At 40.9% G+C, this 10,822-nt stretch overlaps 1 pseudogene; it reads right to left on the reverse strand.

The window, feature by feature from the left end:
• Window positions 1-7,924: 7,924 nt before the first annotated feature.
• LOC119353200 overlaps window positions 7,925-10,822 on the reverse strand; it is an 8,313-nt pseudogene continuing 5,415 nt past the window's right edge.

The raw sequence follows: 10,822 nt of genomic DNA on the forward strand, positions 1-10,822 counted from the left end.
CAACCTAGTAATGATAATGATGTTGAAGTTGAACCTGCTGTTGATCTTGATAACCCACAATCAAAGAATCAACGTTATGATAAGAGAGACTTTGTTGCTAGGAAACATGGTAAAGAAAGAGAACCATGGGTTCAGAAACCCATGCCTTTTCCTCCGAAACCATCCAAGAAAAAGGATGATGAGGATTTTGAGCGCTTTGCTGAAATGATTAGACCTATCTTTTTGCGTGTGCGATTGACTGATATGCTCAAAATGAATCCTTATGCTAAGTATATGAAAGATATTGTCACTAATAAAAGAAAGATACCGGAAGCTGAAATTTCCACTATGCTTGCTAATTATACTTTTAAGGGTGGAATACCAAAGAAACTTGGAGATCCAGGAGTACCTACTATACCATGCTCCATTAAAAGAAACTATGTTAAAACTGCTTTATGTGATCTTGGAGCCGGTGTTAGTGTTATGCCCCTCCCTTTATATCGTAGACTTGATTTGAATAAGTTGACACCTACTGAAATATCTTTGCAAATGGCTGATAAATCAACTGCTATACCTGTCGGTATTTGTGAGGATGTGCCTATTGTGGTTGCAAACGTTACTATTTTAACGGACTTTGTTATTCTTGATATTCCCGAGGACGATAGTATGTCTATTATTCTTGGAAGACCTTTTCTGAATACTGCAGGGGCTGTTATTGATTGCAACAAAGGCAATGTCACTTTTCATGTTAATGGTAATGAGCATACGGTACACTTTCTGAGGAAACAACCTCAAGTTCATAGTATCAACTCTATTGGAAAAATTTCATCGATTATATTTGTAGGTTTTGAATTTCCTCTTCCTACTATCAAGAAGAAATATGATATTCTTATTATTGGGGATGTGCATATCCCCGTTGAGGTAACATAGTGTTATTCAAAATTTCTCCGGTTCCATGTTAATCGGAATGAGTTTGTTAACAAGACCTGATCAACCTTGTTAGTGGATTCCTTTTGATGAGCATGAGATGGATGCAACTAGAAGGCACAACCTTCTGTACCCTCTCTATATTTTCTGTTATTTAGTTGAAATAAAGTAAAAAATAGTATTTTCTGTCTGTTTTCTGATTTATCCGTGCAATATAAAAATACCTCGAAAATAAAAGTCCTCCAAATGCCATGCCAATTTAATATGATTTTTTCTGGAATATTTGAGGATTTATGGTACTGAAAACACCGTGGGGGGAGCTGCCACCTGGCCACGAGGGTGGAGGGCGCGCCCTACGCCCCAGGGCGCGCCCCCTGCCTCGTGGGCCCACGGTGGCCCTCCTCCACTTATTCATGCACCCATCCTCTTCTTCTTCCTCCCACAAACACGAATATCCAACTCAAGCACGAGTTCTAGCTCACTTTGCTGTGATTTTCGATCTCCTTACTCAAAGCACCTCTCACAAAACTGCTTGGGGAGATTGTTCCTTGGTATGTGACTCCTCCATTGGTCCAATTAGTTTTTGCTATAGTGCTTTATTCATTGCAAATTTGTGCTGCATAGGTGACCATGTTCTTGAGCTTGCATGTCAAATTTATATGGTTCCAAGTAGTTCTAATGCTTGATATAGTCTCTAGGCACTTGTAGGAGTAGTTGCTATCAATTTTGTTGAGCTTGGTTCACTTTTGTTTGAGGTTACTAAAAATTTCAGAAATTTTTCAGAGGAAGCAATATGCTTAGGAAAATGTTCCAAGGTGGTTCTTCTAGGAAGCAAGGACCCAGCCTTGCAATGCGTGATGCTGATGAGGAGCCCCCAAGGGACGCTCCAGTGCGGCCTTGTGAGTGGCCTTCAGAAATTTTATGGATCGAGCGGGAATCAAAGAAGAATTTAACGCATATTTGCGTAACGCCGATTTTGTGAGCTTTGAGGCAGACAAGTGCCCTCAGTACCATCAACTCACTAGTTCATTTGTGAGGAGGTTTGAATTTTCATCTTCACGTAATTCTCCAACTGTCATGTTTGATCTTTATGAAAAATCTTATACCATGGACTTAGAGGATTTTACTTTTGCTTGCAAACTTCCACATTGGGGTAGTGCTAGTGATCCTCGTAAATCTGAATTTAGAGATTCTCTTGCTAGTATAACTGTAGGGGAATCTAGAGATATAGCATAAGCTACCATAGGGAGCATTCACTTTACTGCTATACATTATTTTTCTCTCTTCATAGGTAGGTGCATAACCAGTAAGGATGAAGCATGTCATATGTGTGTGCCTGACCTCAGTATTCTTAGGAGTGCTGTGTTAGGAGACCAATCTTATCATTTGGGAGCCATTGTTGCACGTAGGTTGCATCATAATAGATATAATAGAGATTTCTTTGGAGGAATTTATGCAACCCGCTTAGCTAATTTTCTTGAGGTAGACGTTCGTGAGGATTATATGGAGTTGCCTCCTACTTATTTGGATTTTAATTTTATGGTCTCTCACCAGTTTGTCGAGAGGAATGAATCACCTCTCCTGTATCGACTAATCTTTGACAAACGGCGTGTTGTCCGTATTACTCTCCCTGCTCCTGCCTTCTTTGATTATCAGGCAAAACGAAGATATATTATTACCAGAGAGGAGGCGGATGAGTACGAGAGGAGAGCGGAGGCAGCTCGCCGCCACGCTGCAGCTCGGGAGGCGATAAACGCTGCATCACAGTACGACCCCAGCTACACCTACGGATATCCACCAGGCCATCCTTGGCAATGAACTAACTTAGGCCAAAAGCCTAAACTTGGGGGAGTACGTATTTCTCACCGACATTACATTTATGTTTTCACACACTCATTGCTAGATGTCGGTGCTCATACTCTTTCACTGTAATATCCATGCTAGTTTATTTTCTTTTTCCTGCTTTCTTCTTGTGTGTTTGTTAAACCTTAAGAAAAACAAAAAAATAGTAGTAGTTTACTTTTCTTGCTATACTAGTAATAATTAAAATAAAACCCAAAAATATTTTCCATTCTTCTTTTGCTTGTTGGGAGCTTTCCCGTATAAATAGTTTTATTTATTTTCTTTAGGGGTCGATAGGAGAAGACCATGATTAAATTGTTGAAGTGGCTCTTATATGCATTGTTGTTGATTTAACCAAGAGCCTATATTGCCTTGTCTTCTCCTACTTATTGAATGCTCGCAGTTTCCAGCTTAGTCCAATGCACGTGCACTCTTATTATTATTCACATCGTTCGGTCGTGCAAGTGAAAGGCAATTATGATGATATATGATGGACTGACTGAGATGAGAAAAGCTGGTATGAACTCGACCTCTCTTGTTTTTGTAAATATGATGAGTTCATCGTTCTTGATTCAGCTTGTTATGAATAAACATGTTTGCAATGACAATTAGAGATCATAGTTGCTTGTGCCATGCTTGATTAGCTATGAGTTATAATGGTTTACCTTGCGTGCCAACATGCTATTAAAATGGTTGTGATGTGGTATAGTGGGGTGGTATCCTCCTTTGAATGATTTAAGTGACTTGACTTGGCGCATGTTCACGCATGTAGTTGAAACCAATCAACATAGCCTTCACGATATTTATGTTCATGGTGGATTATATCCTACTCATGCTTGCATCCAATGTTTATTAATTTTAATGCATGTTCATGATTGTTGTCGCTCTCTAGTTGGTCGCTTCCCAGTCTTTTGCTAGCCTTCACTTGTACTAAGCGGGAATACTGCTTGTGCATCCAATCCCTTAAACCCCAAAGTTATTCCATATGAGTCCATCGTACCTTCGTACATGCGGTATCTACCTGCCGTTCCAAGTAAATTTGTATGTGCCAAACTCTAAATTTTCAAATAAATATTCTGTTTTGTATGCTCGAATAGCTCATGTATCAACTAGGGCTGCCCTTATCTTCCATGTTAGGCGGGTTATTCTCAAGAGGAGTGGACTCCGCTCCTCACTCACGAGAAAATGGCTGGTCATCGGGATGCCCAGTCCCATGCTTTATGCAAACTAAATCAAAATTAATTGCAAACAAAACTCCCCCTGGGACTGTTGCTAGTTGGAGACACTCGTTGTTTCGAGCAAGCCATGGATTGATGCTTGTTGGTGGAGGGGGAGTATAAACTTTACCATTCTGTTTGGGAACCGTCTATAATGTGTGTAGCATGGAAGATATCGCCATCTCTTAGTTGTTATGTTGACAATGAAAGTATGCCACTCAAAAATATTATTTATCTCTATTTTAAAACCAAGCTCTGGCACCTCTACAAATCCCTGCTTCCCTCTGTGAAGGGCCTATCTATTTACTTTTATGTTGAGTCGTCACCCTCTTATTAAAAAACAGTAGCTGGAGAGCACAGCTGTCATTTGCATTCATTACTGTTAATCTATATTGGATATGACTATGATTGGATCTCTTTTATCATAAATTATAATGTCTAGTCGGTCCTTGATTTTTAAAGGTGCTCTGCATTTATGTTTTGCGGTCTCAGAAAGGGCTAGCGAGATACCATCTTGTTATATCATATTATGATTGTTTTGAGAAAGTGTTGTCATCCGAGATTTATTATTATGACTCGCTAATTAATTATGCTATTGATATGAGTGAACATGAGACCTGAGAGTTATTGCAAGTGTGGTTAGTCATGATATTTGTTGAAAACTTGAATGCTGACTTTACATATTTACAACAACAAGAGCAAACAGAGTTTGTAAAAGTTTTTCTTTTTCACTTTCAGTTTATCAACTGAATTGCTTGAGGACAAGCAAAGGTTTAAGCTTGGGGGAGTTGATACGTCTCCGTCGTATCTACTTTTCCAAACACTTTTGCCCTTATTTTGGACTCTAACTTGCATGATTTGAATAGAACTAACCCCGGACTGACGCTGTTTTCAGCAGAATTGCCATAGTGTTATTTATGTGCAGAAACAAAACTTCTCGGAATGACCTGAAACTTCACGAAACATCTTTTCGGAAATAATAAAAAATCGTTGCAAAAGATGAAGGCCAGGGGGCCCACCACCTGTCCACGAGGGTGGGGGCGCCCCTAGGGGGGCGCCCCCCTACCTCGTGGGCCTCCTGGAGCTCCTCCGACACCAACTCCAATTCTATATATTTGCTTTCGGGGAGAAAAAAATTAAGAAGAAGAAATCATCGCATATTACGATACGGAGCCGCCGCCAAGCCCTAAAACCTCTCGGGAGGGCTGATCTAGAGTCCGTTCGGGGCTCCGGAGAGGGGGATTCGTCGCCGTCGTCATCATCAACCATCCTCCATCACCAATTTCATGATGCTCACCGCCGTGCGTGAGTAATTCCATCGTAGGCTTGCTGGACGGTCATGGGTTGGATGAGATCTATTATGTAATCGAGTTAGTTTTGTTAGAGTTTGATCCCTAGTATCCACTATGTTCTGAGATTGATGTTGCTATGACTTCGCTATGCTTAATGCTTGTCATTAGGGCCCGAGTGCCATGATTTCAGACCTGAACCTATTATGTTTTCATGAATATATGTGTGTTCTTGATCCTATCTTGCAAGTCTATAGTCACCTACTATGTGTTATGATCCGGCAACCCCGAAGTGACAATAATCGGGACCACTCCCGGTGATGACCATAGTTTGAGGAGTTCATGTATTCACTATGTGCTAATGCTTTGTTCCGGTTCTCTATTAAAAGGAGGCCTTAATATCCTTTAGTTTCCATTAGGACCCCGCTGCCACGGGAGGGTAGGACAAAAGATGTCATGCAAGTTCTTTTCCATAAGCACGTATGACTATATTGGGAATACATGCCTACATTACATTGATGAATTGGAGCTAGTTCTGTGTCACCCTATGTTATGACTGTTACATGATGAACCGCATCCGGCATAATTATCCATCACCGATCCAATGCCTACGAGCTTTCCATATACTGGTTCTCGCTTATTTACTTTTCCGTTGCTATTGTTACAATCACTACAAAATACCAAAAATATTACTTTTGCTTTTTTACTCTTTTGTTACCGTTACCACTACTATCATATTACTTTGCTACTAAATACTTTGCTGCAGATATTAAGTTATCCAGGTGTGGCTAAATTGAAAACTCAGTTGCTAATACTTGAGAATATTCTTTGGCTCCCCTTGTGTCGAATCAATAAATTTGGGTTGAATACTCTACCCTCGAAAGTTGTTGCGATCCCCTACACTTGTGGGTTATCACGCTTCGCCTTTGTGGTGACTGTCGTTGGTTTCTTGCCCAGTGATCATGATCCCGCGTTGTTTGTTCACACGTCTCCTCGTGGTCGGACTCTTCTCCTTCTTTATGTTGATGACATGATCATCACTGGTGACGACTCTGACTACATTGCCTTTGTTAAGGCCCGCCTTCACGACCACTTCCTCATGACTGATCTTGGTCCTCTTCGCTACTTTCTTGGAATTGAGATCTCCTCGACCTCTGATGGCTTCTACATCTCTCAAGAGAAATATATTCAGGATCTTCTTGCTCGAGCTGCTCTCAGTGATGATCGCACTGTTGTGACTCCTATGGAGCTCAACGTTTAGCTTTATGCCTCTGATGGTGACCCTCTTCCTAATCCCACTCGCTATCGTCACCTCGTTGGTAGCCTTGTCTATCTTGCTGTTACGCGTCCTGACATCTCCTATCCCGTTCACATCCTGAGTCAGTTTGTTTCAGCCCCCACCTATGTCCACTATAGTCACCTCCTCCGTGTTCTATGATATCTTCGTGGCACGATCTCTCAGCGCCTTTTCTTTCCCCGCTCCAGTTCTCTTGAGCTCCAGGCTTACTCTGATGCTACCTGGGCTAGTGATCCCTCTGATCGACGCTCGCTGTCTTCTTTTTGTGTCTTTTTGGTGGCTCTCTTATTGCCTGAAAGACAAAGAAACAGACTGCAGTTTTTCGCTCGAGTACATAGGCTAAGTTGTGAGCCATGGCTATGCTGACGGCTGAGGTGATCTGGTTACGGTGGTTACTTGAGGATTTGGGTGTGTCTGCTGCTACCTCAACTCCCTTATTGTTAGACAGTACTAGTGCTATCAGTATTGCCCGTGACCCGGTGAAGCATGAGCTCACCAAGCACATCGGTGTGGATGCCCACTTTGTGCGTGCTGTTGTGCAGGATCAGACTCTCGCTCTTCACTATGTGCCCTCTGAGTTACAGTTGGCTGACTTCTTCATGAAGGCACAGACTCGAGCGCAGCATGCCTTTTTCCTCTCCAAACTCAGTGTTGTTGATCCACCATGAGTTTGAGGGGGGGGGGGTGTTAGATGTGTATAGTTTCTTTTCGATTTATCCCCATTGTATAAGGGATTTCCTACACTTTACCACACATGTATATGTATTGGCCTTTGGCCCTCAGCAAAGTCAGTTGCTCATTATCCAACAATTTTCATTCAACTACGCGTTAGAAATATAAGAATCGTATTGTCTCTTTGCTGATGTAGAAGGTAAGTGCTGACATAGATAAGCATGAAAGTGTGCATGATTGTTCTTTCAAAATGCACCTGTGGCTTGTTTAAGTATACTGTACAGTGGTGATCTGCTTTGGCAGCTATATATACAATTACAGACCTGCATCATTTGAAATAGCTCATTCCGGGAGCTGGAAGACATCTGTCAGCATGTGTGTTGGCTTAGCTGCAGTTAGTTGGACATGGACTAAGCTGAAATAGCTTGTCTTTCAACTAAAGCCTTTGTTGTTGTTGTTTTTACATGCTTTGTTGTTGTTGTTCATTGTACTTGTAATGTCTGTCAAGTTTGAGCAAAGTTATAGGTCATTCTAAAGAAAAGAAAAAGGTAAATTGTAGAAGGATCAAAAGAAGACATATTCCTTTCAAAACTGATATGACCAAGACCAAGATGGCACCAGTTCAAGGATCGAAAGAAGACTTCTTCTTTCAAAATTTATCTGATCCAGACCATATAACAGCCATAGCCAATTAACTTTCCAATTTTCATGAGTTTTAAAAAGCGAACTTGTATTTTTCATCCTCGGTTAGTTCCTTGGGTTGTTTTCGTCGCCATCAACTTACACTTGTAATGTTTGACTTGCAATTCCTACAAATAGCAGGGAAGCCACCCTTGTAGTGACAAAACAACCCACAAGTCAGCTAAACATACTTCTTCCCGGGCCGTCTGGCTGCCAGTTCTTCCTCTCACGCCCCCTTATTTTCAGAAAATAAAGTTGAAGAATCTGCTGCTCAATAGAGTGGCCTTTTGTTAAACTTCGACAGGTGCGTGCATACATACATGTGACGCCCGAGCACCAAATTAGAAGACGGTCGTCAACCTCAGGTCCTCCTGCACCCTTGATACTCGAATAGAGGATCCATTCTTTTTCAGGAAGCCGGAGTACCAGCGAGCAGAGAGCCTGGCTTGCCGTGGCCTCCTTTCGTCATCAAAATCTATGCGGTACAGGCCGTACTTGGACTCGTATCCTGCCAGGAGCTCGAATAGATCCATGAGTGCCCAGGCGAAATAACCCCTCACATTAACCCCATTCCTGCAGAACAACGAGTGTCAATCAGGGTGGTGGAACACCAAATTTTATCTTCGTTTTCTTTTTTTTGGGGGTCTCAAGCATCCGCGGAGAGATATGCAGTCATGTGCTGAAAATTGCTAACCTTATTGCATCTAGCGTGCTTCCCATGTAGCTGCTCAGGTAATCGACCCTGTAAGTATCATCAAGGCTATCGTTGGCAGACCCCACACCTGCTGACACGAAGAATAATACAACTGAGGTTCAGGAAGATATTTGGTTTGTTAACATAGGTTTGCTTCTTGCTAAACTATATGTGCTTGCCATTCTCGTGGACATAAAGTTGAGTTATCCCATAGGTTTCCTTCAGGTACCCGAGGACAAGTTGCAACCCTTTGGGATCACTTGGAACATTTGTTGGGGCTCCCTGCAGACCAATAGAGACCGTAGCTTTGTCATGAATCAGCATCAGTTTGTCAACCTCGATCGCATCTGCTTGATGCGTATTTTTCTTATTTAATCTCCAAGCCAGTTTGGTATTTCTAACTGAATGGTGCGCGGCCAAAAGAAAATGAGATACAAAGTGTTATTTTCAAAATCGAGTTAAAAGTGGTTTACAAGGTTCTTATTTGCCCCAAAGTGGTTTTGAATAACTGCAAAACAGGTTTAGACATGGTGCCTATGTGTATGACACGTCGTCTCTACATCATCCAAAACCTAGCAATAATAAAAAGAAAATGAGATATTAAAATAATCGCTCCAACCTTGGATAAAAAAACATTTGCTTTTAGACATTAATTTCTCTTCGAGAGAAAATTTCAATTATTAGTTTTTGGGGAAACTGAATTGAGAATGTTTCTAGAAACATGGAAAAACGCTGAGAAATTCTTTGGTGAGATTTGCGGTTACTTTTTTAAACAAAATTATTTGTGTTTTTTATTTGGAAATCAGGGGGGTCAGCCTTTTTATTATTTATACCTTCTGAAAAGTTTGAACTTCTAAACAATGATCCTTTCTATTTCTAGTATTTTCTGCTATTAAAGATGTGGTAAACACATAGTTTTGACATGCCATCTAAAACCACTTTGGAGTAGTGTGAGATGTTCTACGAGGTTTTGAGAGTTTTTTTTCGAAAAGGAGGATGACCCCCGGCTCTGCATCTGAAAGATGCATGCAGCCATTTTATTAATTATTCACAAAGACCTTACAAAGTAGTACCAGGTTTTGAGAGTTAAAGGTTAGATTTGTCTTCTATCAAAGTTTAGGGTTGTAATGTGCACTCAGTCAAGAGTTGAGAGGTGGTAATTCATAGATGCACACAGACAAAAAATCCAAGAACATAGATGCACTCATAGTTGGCAACCCTTCACAAAAAGCATTGATGACATGGTTTACCTGACCAGCAGGTGGTTCTGTCCTAGACGCTGCAGCATAGAAACAAATATCTAGTTAGGGTAACCAAGGCATATACTGCAAAATAGAACTGTTGAAAAATAATTGTATTCGTTTACTAAGGTTATGAAGTAAAAAAAAGGATTGAAATGGTCAAACAAAAGTTATGTTGTCTAGAAAACTATGGTAAAACAATATAACTTGATAGAGAAACTATACCTTATAGATAGACTAGACAGCTATTTTTTTGGATAATTCATGACATGTGAGTCGCTAACCCATCTGCTAAGCACAGCCAGCCTTAGCTAGCTCCACTTAATTTGAGTAACTCTAGCAGATTCTCTCAAAAATGCATCTTTTAGAACTGAAAAGGGTAGCCTTTATAATATTTTGAAGGCTCGAGAAATAGTGTGCAAACTCAGATTCCCCAAAAGCTACTTCCTTTATAATCTCCCTCTCCTATTTCTCCGATGTGTGTGCATATACACTGTAATTAAACTTCAAGTTCACATAGATATAAACCATACTTTTGGCATTTCAACATCACACACTTCAATAACATTCAAATCCAAATTTTAAAATTCAAAGTGAAACATAGCACTGGTGTTCTGCTCGTTCAACAAGTCGATGCAGTGATTCATCTTTACCCGACAAACAAACAACACCAAGCACCACAATTACACAAGAGCATAAAAAACCAATGAATCAACAATCTATCTCAAGCTATCATCCTCTGTAATTTAATCTCTGTCACTCTCAACAACACATCCCTCTGTAATTCTATTTCTCTCTCACTCTTCATCTCTGAAATACCATCTCCCTCTCACTCACCATCTTCAGTTTCTCTCATCTCTCACTCTGAACTCTCAGCAAAACAGCAGCAACAGCAAAGTAGCAGCAGCAGCATAGCGGTACCAGGAAAGTAGCGCCGACAGCAGCATAGCAGACCAGCAAAATAGTGTCACTTGCAGCCTAAG

The sequence above is a fragment of the Triticum dicoccoides genome, chromosome 2A (genome assembly GCF_002162155.2).
Source record: "Triticum dicoccoides isolate Atlit2015 ecotype Zavitan chromosome 2A, WEW_v2.0, whole genome shotgun sequence".
Lineage (NCBI taxonomy): Eukaryota > Viridiplantae > Streptophyta > Magnoliopsida > Poales > Poaceae > Triticum > Triticum dicoccoides.